This window comes from Amblyomma mixtum, chromosome 10 (assembly GCF_055824585.1).
Source record: "Amblyomma mixtum isolate Tamu chromosome 10, ASM5582458v1, whole genome shotgun sequence".
In the NCBI taxonomy this organism is placed as follows: Eukaryota; Metazoa; Arthropoda; class Arachnida; order Ixodida; family Ixodidae; genus Amblyomma; species Amblyomma mixtum.
The window spans coordinates 120363950-120374262 of NC_143021.1; positions in this window are offsets into that span (position 1 = coordinate 120363950).

Here is a 10313-nt window from a genome sequence, read left to right on the forward strand (position 1 = left end):
TATCCTGTCAGCCATGGACTGTATCAACTGTGCCTGGGCTAGTATGAGCTGTTGCTGCATCGCTCCAAGTTGTTCAGCAACTATAGTGTTTATTATGGTAGTGATTTCTGAGCGAAATTCAGCGGAACGTATGTACTGTTTAACCGCCTCTTGAGGTGTAATAGGGGGGTCAGGGTTTCGAAAAGAGGTAGGAGTGCAGGCTGCTTGGACGGACAACTCACCCTTTTTAGCAGGGCCGGCTTCTTTCTCGGGTGTAGCGTTCCGGAGTGACTGCGTCTCCTGGGTCTCCTGGATGTGGGCTGCGCAATCACTGGCTTTCGAGGTACAGGCCCGTGGCTCGGTGGCGTCTGTCTCGGTACCACTGGGCCCCCGAAGGGGTTGAAGTTGTGCGAAATCGCGTTGCAAAGTTTTATATCCGGCGTTCACGGTGTCCACACTGCGCTTTTCCGTGTGGTTTTTGCAATCTTGGTTGTCCGGCGGTTCTGAGCTCTCGGTCTCCATGGCCTGCTCCAAAGGTTTCTGAGCAGCCCTGGTGGCCACTGGGTTTTCTTTCCTCAGTGGTGGGAGGGGTGGCCATTGTTCTGTGCTTTGGTTCCAAGGTTTCTTTGGATGCATGGTGAGTGCCTTGCTTTGTCCGTTGTTCTGATGCCCTTTCTTGGGAAGTGTCGTGCTGTTGCTATATCCTCGCTGTTCTCCCAGCCGGTCGGCTTGGATTTGGTTCAACTTGGGCCAATGCTCATTCCTGGGTCGATGCTCAGTCTTGTGCTCCTGCTCAGTGTTGTTCTTCTGCGCCGTCTTTTGCTTCTGCTCAGGCTTTTGGTTCTTCTGCATTTGGCTCTGTACAGCAACACAAGCCATGACCATATCCTCACGACATTAGCCACCACGGGATGCGGTACCCGCATATGGCAATATATTCGGGCCTTCCTTCAGGGACGCACGGCAGAACTCCACCTTGGGGATATTGCCTCCCAGCCTTTCCCCCTGCTTAACCGGGGTACCCCACAAGGGGCGGTTCTGTCACCTTTACTTTTTGACATTGCCCTAGCGCCACTGGCAAAGGCCCTTGCTGCTATCCCAGGGCTGCACACAGCCATATACGCAGATGATATAACCCTCTGGACAACGGGAGGATCCCTTGGAACAGCCCAGGATATCCTGCAGTCTGCCATAGACATCACCACCACTCATTTAGCAAACAAAGGCCTCCGTTGCTCTCCAAACAAATCGGAACTCCTGCAACTGAAGCCCCTCCCCAGTGACCCCCAGATCGAACTACACATGTACGGCAATTCAGTGCCCATTGTGCCTCAGGTGAAGATTCTGGGCCTTCTCATTAGCAACACACTCGATGCAACCACCCCCCTTCAGATCTTGCAAAGACAGACAAAGCAGGTCGCTGCACTAATCAGGCGGGTGGCTGCACGCAATCATGGGCTGTCTGAACGGGAGACCCTCAATATGACAAATGCACTAATCATTAGCCGCATTATATACCACCTCCCATACCACATACTCACTCAGCGGCAAACACAACAGGCAGACATCCTAATACGCACGGCTGTCACCTCCGCCCTACGTCTTCCACGGACGGTTAGCGCGAAACGTCTCCTGGCCACTGGTACCCACAATACAGTGACCGAATTAATAGAGGCTCAACGCACCAACGAATTAGTCCGCCTGAGTCGCACAGAAACAGGACAACGCCTACTGCGACAGCTACGTCTCAATCCACCCATTTCCACCCCAACAAGTCCTACACCTTACATGATCTCTCTGTGCACTCAGGATCACATATATCAGAAGCCCCTACTGCGCAATATGAGCGCTAGTCTCCATCAGGGTAGGCGGCAGGCACGAGCGAGCTATTACACGAAAACATACAGCAACTGCTCCGATATCCTTTATGTCGACGCGGCACAAAATTCGAAACCAGGATATTTCACGGCAGTCGCAGCCTATGAAGACGGCACAGTGGGAGCCGCCGCCACTATCCGGACTAATTCTCCTGCAGAAGCGGAAGGAGCCGCCATCGCACTTGCTCTGGCCCACTCCACCATTGACAAAAACGTAACCGAAATTTGCACAGATTCCCAGGCCGCGTACCGCCACTACCTAAAGGGCGTGGCGACGCCGGCAACACATCGTATTCTTGCCACAGTCACCTCTCTCGACCGAACGTCACGGGTCCCTGGGCATGCCTCGATCCCCGGTAATGAGCGCGTTCATGCGCTGGCCCGAGACCTCTCCTCCCGGACCCCGGATGATCAGGCACCCAACCTTGCGAAAGAGGGTACATCGGTCCTGTATACATATTATCAAATTACAACATTCTACAAACTCAGCCGCATGACACTGCCACCACCCCACAGTACCTTGTCGCCCTCATCCAGCGCCACATGGCGACAATTACAGACAGGCTGTTTTATTCCCCCCCACCGTCTCTCATGCTTTCACCCCACCTTTCCTCCTGATTGTACCACCTGTGGCGTGCCCAGATCTACACTTTTCCACTACCTTTGGGAATGTCCTTCCCCAAAGGCAGTACCCCCATCCCCAATCCCACTCATTCTTCCTGGGAGGCTGTTTTACGGACCGCTCAGCCCGCCGGCCAGAAATGGCTGGTGTATCGGGCTTTACGTGAAGCGCAAGCCCGTGGACTCCTGGACAAGTAGGGGACCACCATGGAAGATTTTTTTTTTGTGTGTAATAAAGTTGTTTCCATCCATCCTACCCAAGGCGCTTTTGCTGGTATAATGCTATCACGTCCTAACACGGAAATGTTCAAATGACATCTGATTCGAATGTCATTCGAGAATTGGAATGACATTCGGAATCGACGGACTCCAGCGGTGCTACACGACACTTTCCAAACGGATTCGAAAGCCTCAGCTCGTTTTCAGTGTAGAGCGACGACGACGGCGGCGGTCACACTACTCCGACAACGGCAGTATCTATCACGCTCAACAACAGCATGTGATTATAGTGAAATATCTAGTTTACTATAATATGATTGTAGAGGGACATGTTTTTCAGGCCAACGACACCGACGAATCCGGTCGGCGGACGGTCAGCCTTGTCGGCGGCTGACCGAGAGCACGGTGATGAGGCGGTGGTGGGAATATGCTCGCGCTTCTAAATGAGCGAAACGAACGGCTATATTTCACATGTGCACACCTGAACACTCATCTTCGATAAGCGCTTGCCAAATCAATTTCAGTCGACGACGGCTCTCTTCCCTTCGCGACGACTAGGCCCAGCGAGTCCGCAGGGTTGGATCAGTGATTGCGGCGGTTGTGAAGAGCGAATCACAAGCTTTAGCGAATGCAAATGGTCACTGGGTGTAGTTTTGGCCACAGTGACCTGAAATCAACTATTGCTTACATCGCAGGGCACGCGTACGATGAACGGCAAACGCCGGTGTGACCCAGACTGCCGAGCCGTGCTTTACGGCCGGCAGCAGTCGTCGCCGTCGCTAGCTAGTGGATAACAAGTTAAAGTTTCAGTTAAAGCGAACAGTCGCCAAACATACTTCTGGATAAAGTAGTTTAAAAAAAGTACTGGTCACGTCGGAGAAACCTGGGACAAGAAGCGAGAAGCGCCGATCCTGCGCGTTGCCAACAACCCGGCTGCCAAGTGTTTCTCAGGCGTGCGATCGCATCATCGCTTGCAACATATTGTCACACTGCGTGAACAAGCACGAGTACAACCAGTAAAAAAGAAACCAGTTTGTTTAATAGAACTAAAGCGCAGATTGCGTTTTATGTTATGAAAAAAGCACTAGCTGTTCGTACGCAGCGATGGAAACAACAGTATGAGTGCAGTCGTCCTCATCGGCGCACTCCTGGGGAAATTTCATGCTGACGCGGCTAATATTCATTGGCGAATATTATCTTCAAGCACTCCCTTAGACAGAACACGTGTAGCAGCGTTAGATGACATTCGGTTGGAAGGCATTCGAAGCGCCCGTGTAGCAGAGGTATAAGTGGTGATCACCCTCCTGCTAGGGGTTGCCATAAACGAAAGGATGACAAGAAAGGGAAAGTTTTCACTCTTCGCAGAAACGTCATTTCGAGCCCTAGATAGTTCCACGGTAGCTTGAAGTGTAATGCAAATATGTTTACGCGGGCTACCCATTTGTTACAATTTAAGTATACTTCAGACGGATTAATTGCGTATTTACGAAAGTACACTTTAAATACATGGCCAACACCAAAATGCGATTTCCCGAAACTCGATTTCGAGCAATAGATTGTTCAACGACAGCTTGTAGTACGCTGCAAACATGCTAATGCGCACTGCCAATTTGCTAGAATTTCAGTTTTCTTTGGACGAATTAATTGCGTATTAACGGAAGTAAAACGCGATTTCGAGCACTCGACTGTTCAACGGCAGCTAGAAGTGTGCTGGAAATACGTTAAAAAAAAAAACTGCCCGTTTGTTGGAATTGAAGTATACTTCGGATGAATTAATTTCATATTTACGAAAGTACACTTTTAATACATTCGCAAGATGCTAAAACTGCATACATATACGTTTACAAGGACTGCCCGTTTTTTTAGAATTGAAGTGTACTTTGGATGAATTAATTTCATATTTCCGAAAATACACTTTTAATACACTGACAAGATGCTAAAATTGCATACATATTTTTTTCACGTATTCGAAAAGTGATCGAAGTATGCTTTAAGTGAGGTATTTTTGGCACATTTTAAAAATATACTTCGAATACCAAGCATGAAATTTCAGGAACGTATTTCCTACATATTTTTAGTGCATTCACGAATACAAAATATGTTCAAAATACAATTTAAATAGCCCACCGTATATTCCAAACGCATTAGTTTTTGCGAAGGGATGTCCGCCTTGTTGCACGGTAACCGCCTTCCGTACGGCTCTGGTGGTAACCACTTACCGGTTACGCATTACTCCGCTCACGTCAGACCATCCTCCGTCCATAGTAACTGTCTTCCTAGTGGTTTCCATGGCAACGCACTCATTCGATACGCCAGGGACTACTACTAGGCCGAGGTGTGTCGCTGTAAAAATCAGCGATCTCTCCTTCTGCACAAGAACAGCTTAAAAAGCTGTCCCCAGATATGGTCATCTTTATCATATTCATCAGCCTGACTACACCACTGCAGGTCAAACGCCTCTCCCATGTCTGTCCAAGTAACCCTGTCCCTTTGCCAGCTGCGGCCACCGTGTCCCCGCAATATTCTTAATCTCATCCGCTCACCTAACTTTCTGCCGCCCCCTGCTACGCTTGCCTTCACTTGGAATCCACTCCGTTACCCTTAAGCACCAGTGGTTATCTTGCCTTCGCACTGCGTGCCCTGCCCAAGCCCGTTTCTTCCTCTTGATTTCGACTCGGATATGATTAACCCGCGTTAATTCTCTCACCCACTCTGGCCGCTTGCGGTCTCCTAACGTTACACCAATCATTTTTCTTTCCATAGCTCGCTGCGTTCTCCTTAAGTTAAACCCTTTTCGTTAGCCTCCACGAAGGAGATATATCGAAGGACAAAGTACGGATATCCGTCACCTGTGGCGACAAGGTTGCAAAGCGCATCTGCAGGGGATCTTGAAGTGAATATTGGTGGTACAATTAGGTTGGTTATATCCGAGATCAACGCACTAATTACGTTACATCTGAGGTCTATACACAAGAGTTAGGTATATCCGAGATTAACATTTGATAGTTCGTCGCCACCTGCCACCACGTATACGGACAGACGGAGCTTGCCGTTCCCATTTGCATTGACCTTTTCAATATTAACTTATTAATAACGTTAAGCTGCCTTAGACAGCAAGGTAAATAAAACGTTTCGTTCAAAATACGGAGTCAGTTTCAGATACGTCGATGCTCGCACTAAAAAGCCAGCTGGACGGGAATATTCGTCGAAGGTTTGCTAATCGTGACCGCTAATCATAAATGACACGCATTATTTGCAGTGGAAAACCTACTCTGACTTGGTGAATCAACTAAGGGTAAGTAGTAGTCTTGCTATACATGTTATATGCTACAAAGCAAGCAAATTTGTTGCTATCATAGCCAGAAATTATGGAGAAAAGCATTTTTTACCGTGAAATTTTTTATGAACGCAATTTGTTTTATATATTGTAAGATATTACTATACCACTCAATATATATTCAACTGTCCCGTCAGCAGGCTGGCATTTTTTTTGCCATTAATGTTTTTGCTATCGTCAGAAACCTTCCCCATTGTCTTTCTATGGCGATCTTGACTGCTCAATGCAAGCGATGGAAAAACCTTGAAAGAAAGATTTTGCTAACATTCGAAGAATGAACTATTGCCTTCAGTATTTAGAAAAGAGTACATTACAATATTCCAAGACTAAAAAATGTGGTCCAAGAATGTTGGACACGGATAAAGGGTGACCCTCAAGTTTCGACTGCTTCTTTTATGAAAAAGGTCCTTATACGGTGTTTCGTGACGATTACTTCTGATTATTCCACTGTCATGAAAAACATTAATTACCGCTAAATTAGCCTTTTGACGGGCGACAAGAAGATGACACTTCCTTATGATAGCGATAACTAATAAACTAATGTACCTCACGAAATCTGAAGTTAATCCAAGATAACTTCTGGAAGAGAAATTTTTAACTACCTTTTTTTGGTTGGTTTGGTTTATGGGGTTTCACGTCCCAAAGTGACTAAGGCTATGAGAGACGCGCCGTAGTGGAGGGCTCCGGAAATTTCGACCACCTGGGGTTCTTTAACGTGCACTGACATCGCACAGTACACGGGCCTCTACAATTTCTCCTCCAAAGAAATTCAACCGCCGCGGCCGGGATCGAACCTGGGTGGTATAGAATAAGGCTGCATTTTACAAAAAGTCGCGAACGCTGTTGTCGTTGCTAGCGATGGCGCAGGACTACTTCTCGTCTACCGTTCCACTTTATGTAGACGTCACTGCATATGGGAGATTGGAAGAGAGAAATACTTTTTTTCGCTGAGGCAGTTGTCTGCTTCAGTATCCGCGGAGGAATGTTGCCAGCTGAAAGGATCTTACGCTACTTTTCAATAAAACACACGGTTAACGGACGTCATATGCGACGCAGGCCGACTGCCGACCATGGGCTGTTAAGTGGCTCCTGGTCGGCAGCCGACTAAACCGGCAAACAAGCTCGGCAAATCATCGGACCGTGAGCACATGCCAGGCTGCTTGGCTCAAGGCTGGCGTCGAAGGTCGGGCCAGCCTTCAGCCCTGACATAAACCCAGGCGTCCCTCAAAGAGCTTGGCATATGCAGATGGCCCTATGTGGAGCTATATACATGCACCGCCCTGCTAGATTTACCACGGCACCTTACAAACTGCCTTTGGTTTTATTCAGGACTGTTGGCGATGCATTAAGTTCTTTTAGTGGTTTAATATCGGATTAAAAAAACCATAGTCTTTTTGCCAGCGTTAGTATATCCAGCATCCCTGGCATCCTTCAGTGTGGGCAATTTTTAGAAATGGAATGTGCTTGTTCCTTCATGGCTAGCTTTACACACTGTTCATTAAATTACATAAAGGTGTTTCTCTACCTACAGTGGACTTGCTCAAAAAACGTAGCACAAGCGTTGGTTCGCGGGTAAGTTATCCGATGCCACTGTTCTAAAGTAAAATTCACTGGATGCACCGATTCACGAATACAAATAGTTGAGCCTCCCAGTGATAACCCTTATTTTTTTTTCAGTGCATTTACTCCAGCATCATGCCACTTCTGCCGTTCCTGGAATACTACCACGCCTAATTACTTTCAAGATCTTGGAGTGGAGAAAGTACGAAACTAGCTAGTAGAGTACTAAAGTGCAAAAAGTGTAGAAAGTAGTAAATCATAAAAAAACCTAAGTTGTCGGCAGGTTTTTATTTTTGTTTCTAATTAAGCTGGCCATGCACTGCAAATGAACCTAAATTCTGTGGCACCCAAATGAAACACAGTGAGACACTCGCGACTGAGCATTCATTCATTCATTCATTCATTCATTCATTCATTCATTCATTCATTCATTCATTCATTCATTCATTCATTCATTCATTCATTCATTCATTCATTCAATGCTTTTGCAACATGGAGGAGAGAAATAACTCAGAAAAGGCAGTTACGTCACATTTTTTCAAGCCCGGTTCTGTTGCTTCTTTCTTCTGTTGCTTTCGCGAAGGCTTAGACAGCGGAAGTGCCCAGAGCACCTCGCATAGATTTCTTCCGCCTCAACGGCGATTTACTGTTGGTCGCCACTTTTAATGCCTTGTGATGTTGAAGGAATCATGCAGGGACTTCCGCGAGGTGATTCCGTCTGGTGCCACAAACACAAACACAAAGGTTGGGCGCCAAAAGCTGCTCTGTTATGACGGCATACGACTGTGATCCCGTGTTGCCATCAGCAGAACAGTTTCTCTGATTTATTTCGAATATTTATTTTTTATTTATACAGAATACCCCTAAAGGCCCTCGAGAGGGTATTACATGGGGGGGGGGGGGGGGGAGCACAGGCAATTGAACAGATTAAAACAAAACCACAAATATAAAACAAACAACAAAAACACAAATAAGACACTTTGGATGACATAAGTAAGCAAAAGAATCAATCAAAAGCACACATAAGACACTTTGCATGACATAAGCAAGCAAAAGAATCAAAAGAATGGCAGCGCGGCAAAGAACGAAGATTACTGCAGTATTAAAATTATACAAACAGAACACTAATACAATGAATCTTTTTAGTAACAAACCCTGCAAAAAAAGGAAGCCATGAACAAATAAAATAACAATGTATGCGAAGAGTTAAGCAGTAGTTATTGAAGATTTAAAATATTTATCAGGATCAGTGGTGGTTGCGATATGTGAAGGCAGAGTGTTCCAGTCAGATATTGTGCGTGGTAAGAATGAATGCGCATAGATAAATGTTCTGCACGTGAAACGTCTAACTTTAAAGGGATGATCGCGGCGGTCAAAGATCGAAGGAGGCAAAGAAAAAAAGTCGTTATGAAGTGATGGATGATGATAAAGTTTATGAAAAAGTGATAGTCGTGCAATTTTACGGCGGAGACATAAATCCTGGAGACCTGCGCGTTTCTTTAAGGCTGTGATGCTGGTGTTACGTGAATAATCGGAGTAAATAAAACGAACGGCGCGGTTCTGCAATGATTTAATGTTATTTATTAGGTAAGATTGGTAAGGGTCCCAAATAACCGAGGCATATTCAATTTTAGGTCGAATTAGAGTGGTATAGGCATGAGCACGGAGGTGAGGAGGAGCATGCTTTAGGTTATGTTTTAAGAGACCTAATGACCGATTAGCAGATGCAAGCATAAGGTTAATATGGTGGTTCCATGCTAAGTCTGAATGAAGGTGAAGTCCTAAGTACTTATACTTGGTGACTAGCTCGAGTGAGCTATTATTTAAGGAGTATGCTGTTTGAATTCGAGACATTCGGTTAGTAAAAGACATCAATTTAGTTTTTGAATGATTAAGTTGCATAAGCCAGGTTGAGCACCATGCTGTTACTGAATCCAGGTCAGATTGAAGGAATTGGAAATCGGTGTTAGAATAAATTTTGCGACAAATTACAGAATCATCAGCAAAAAGTCTGATATGGGAAGAAATGGAATCCGGTAAATCGTTGATAAATATTAGGAAAAGTAAGGGGCCAAGCACACTTCCCTGTGGGACGCCAGAGTGTACTTGGCTGAAAGACGAATTGTGGTTATTGACAGTTGTAACTTGAGACCTGGAAAAGAGAAAATCTTTAACCCATGCAATGACAAGAGGGTGAATATTAAGCAGTGCTAGTGTCATTAATAACCGGTTGTGAGGTACTCTGTCGAAAGCTTTAGAAAAATCAAGAAATATGGAGTCTACTTGAATGCCAGCATCAATCGATGAATGTATGTCTTGAATGAATCCGGTAAGTTGCGTTTCGCATGAGTAGAGCCTTTACGGAACCCATGTTGATATTTAAAGATAATGTTATGTTCTTCAAGATAGTTAATTACCTGCGAGTGAATTACGTGTTCAAGAAGTTTGCAAACAGTGCTAGTTAATGAAATGGTGCTCGTCTTTTTGTCCTCTTACTTTGTCCGTCGTTTTGTTTCGCGCTGTTCCCTCCCACGATGTATCAGTACAAACTCGCCCAGTTATCCATCCTTCTTTAATGAAATGGGTCGGTAATTTAGTGGTGAAGAACGATCGCCAGACTTGAAAATTGGCACAACTTTAGCTAGGCGCCAGTCCAGCGGAATCACGCCTGATGATAGAGATTGTGAAAAAATAGCGGACAAGATGCGATGAATACCATT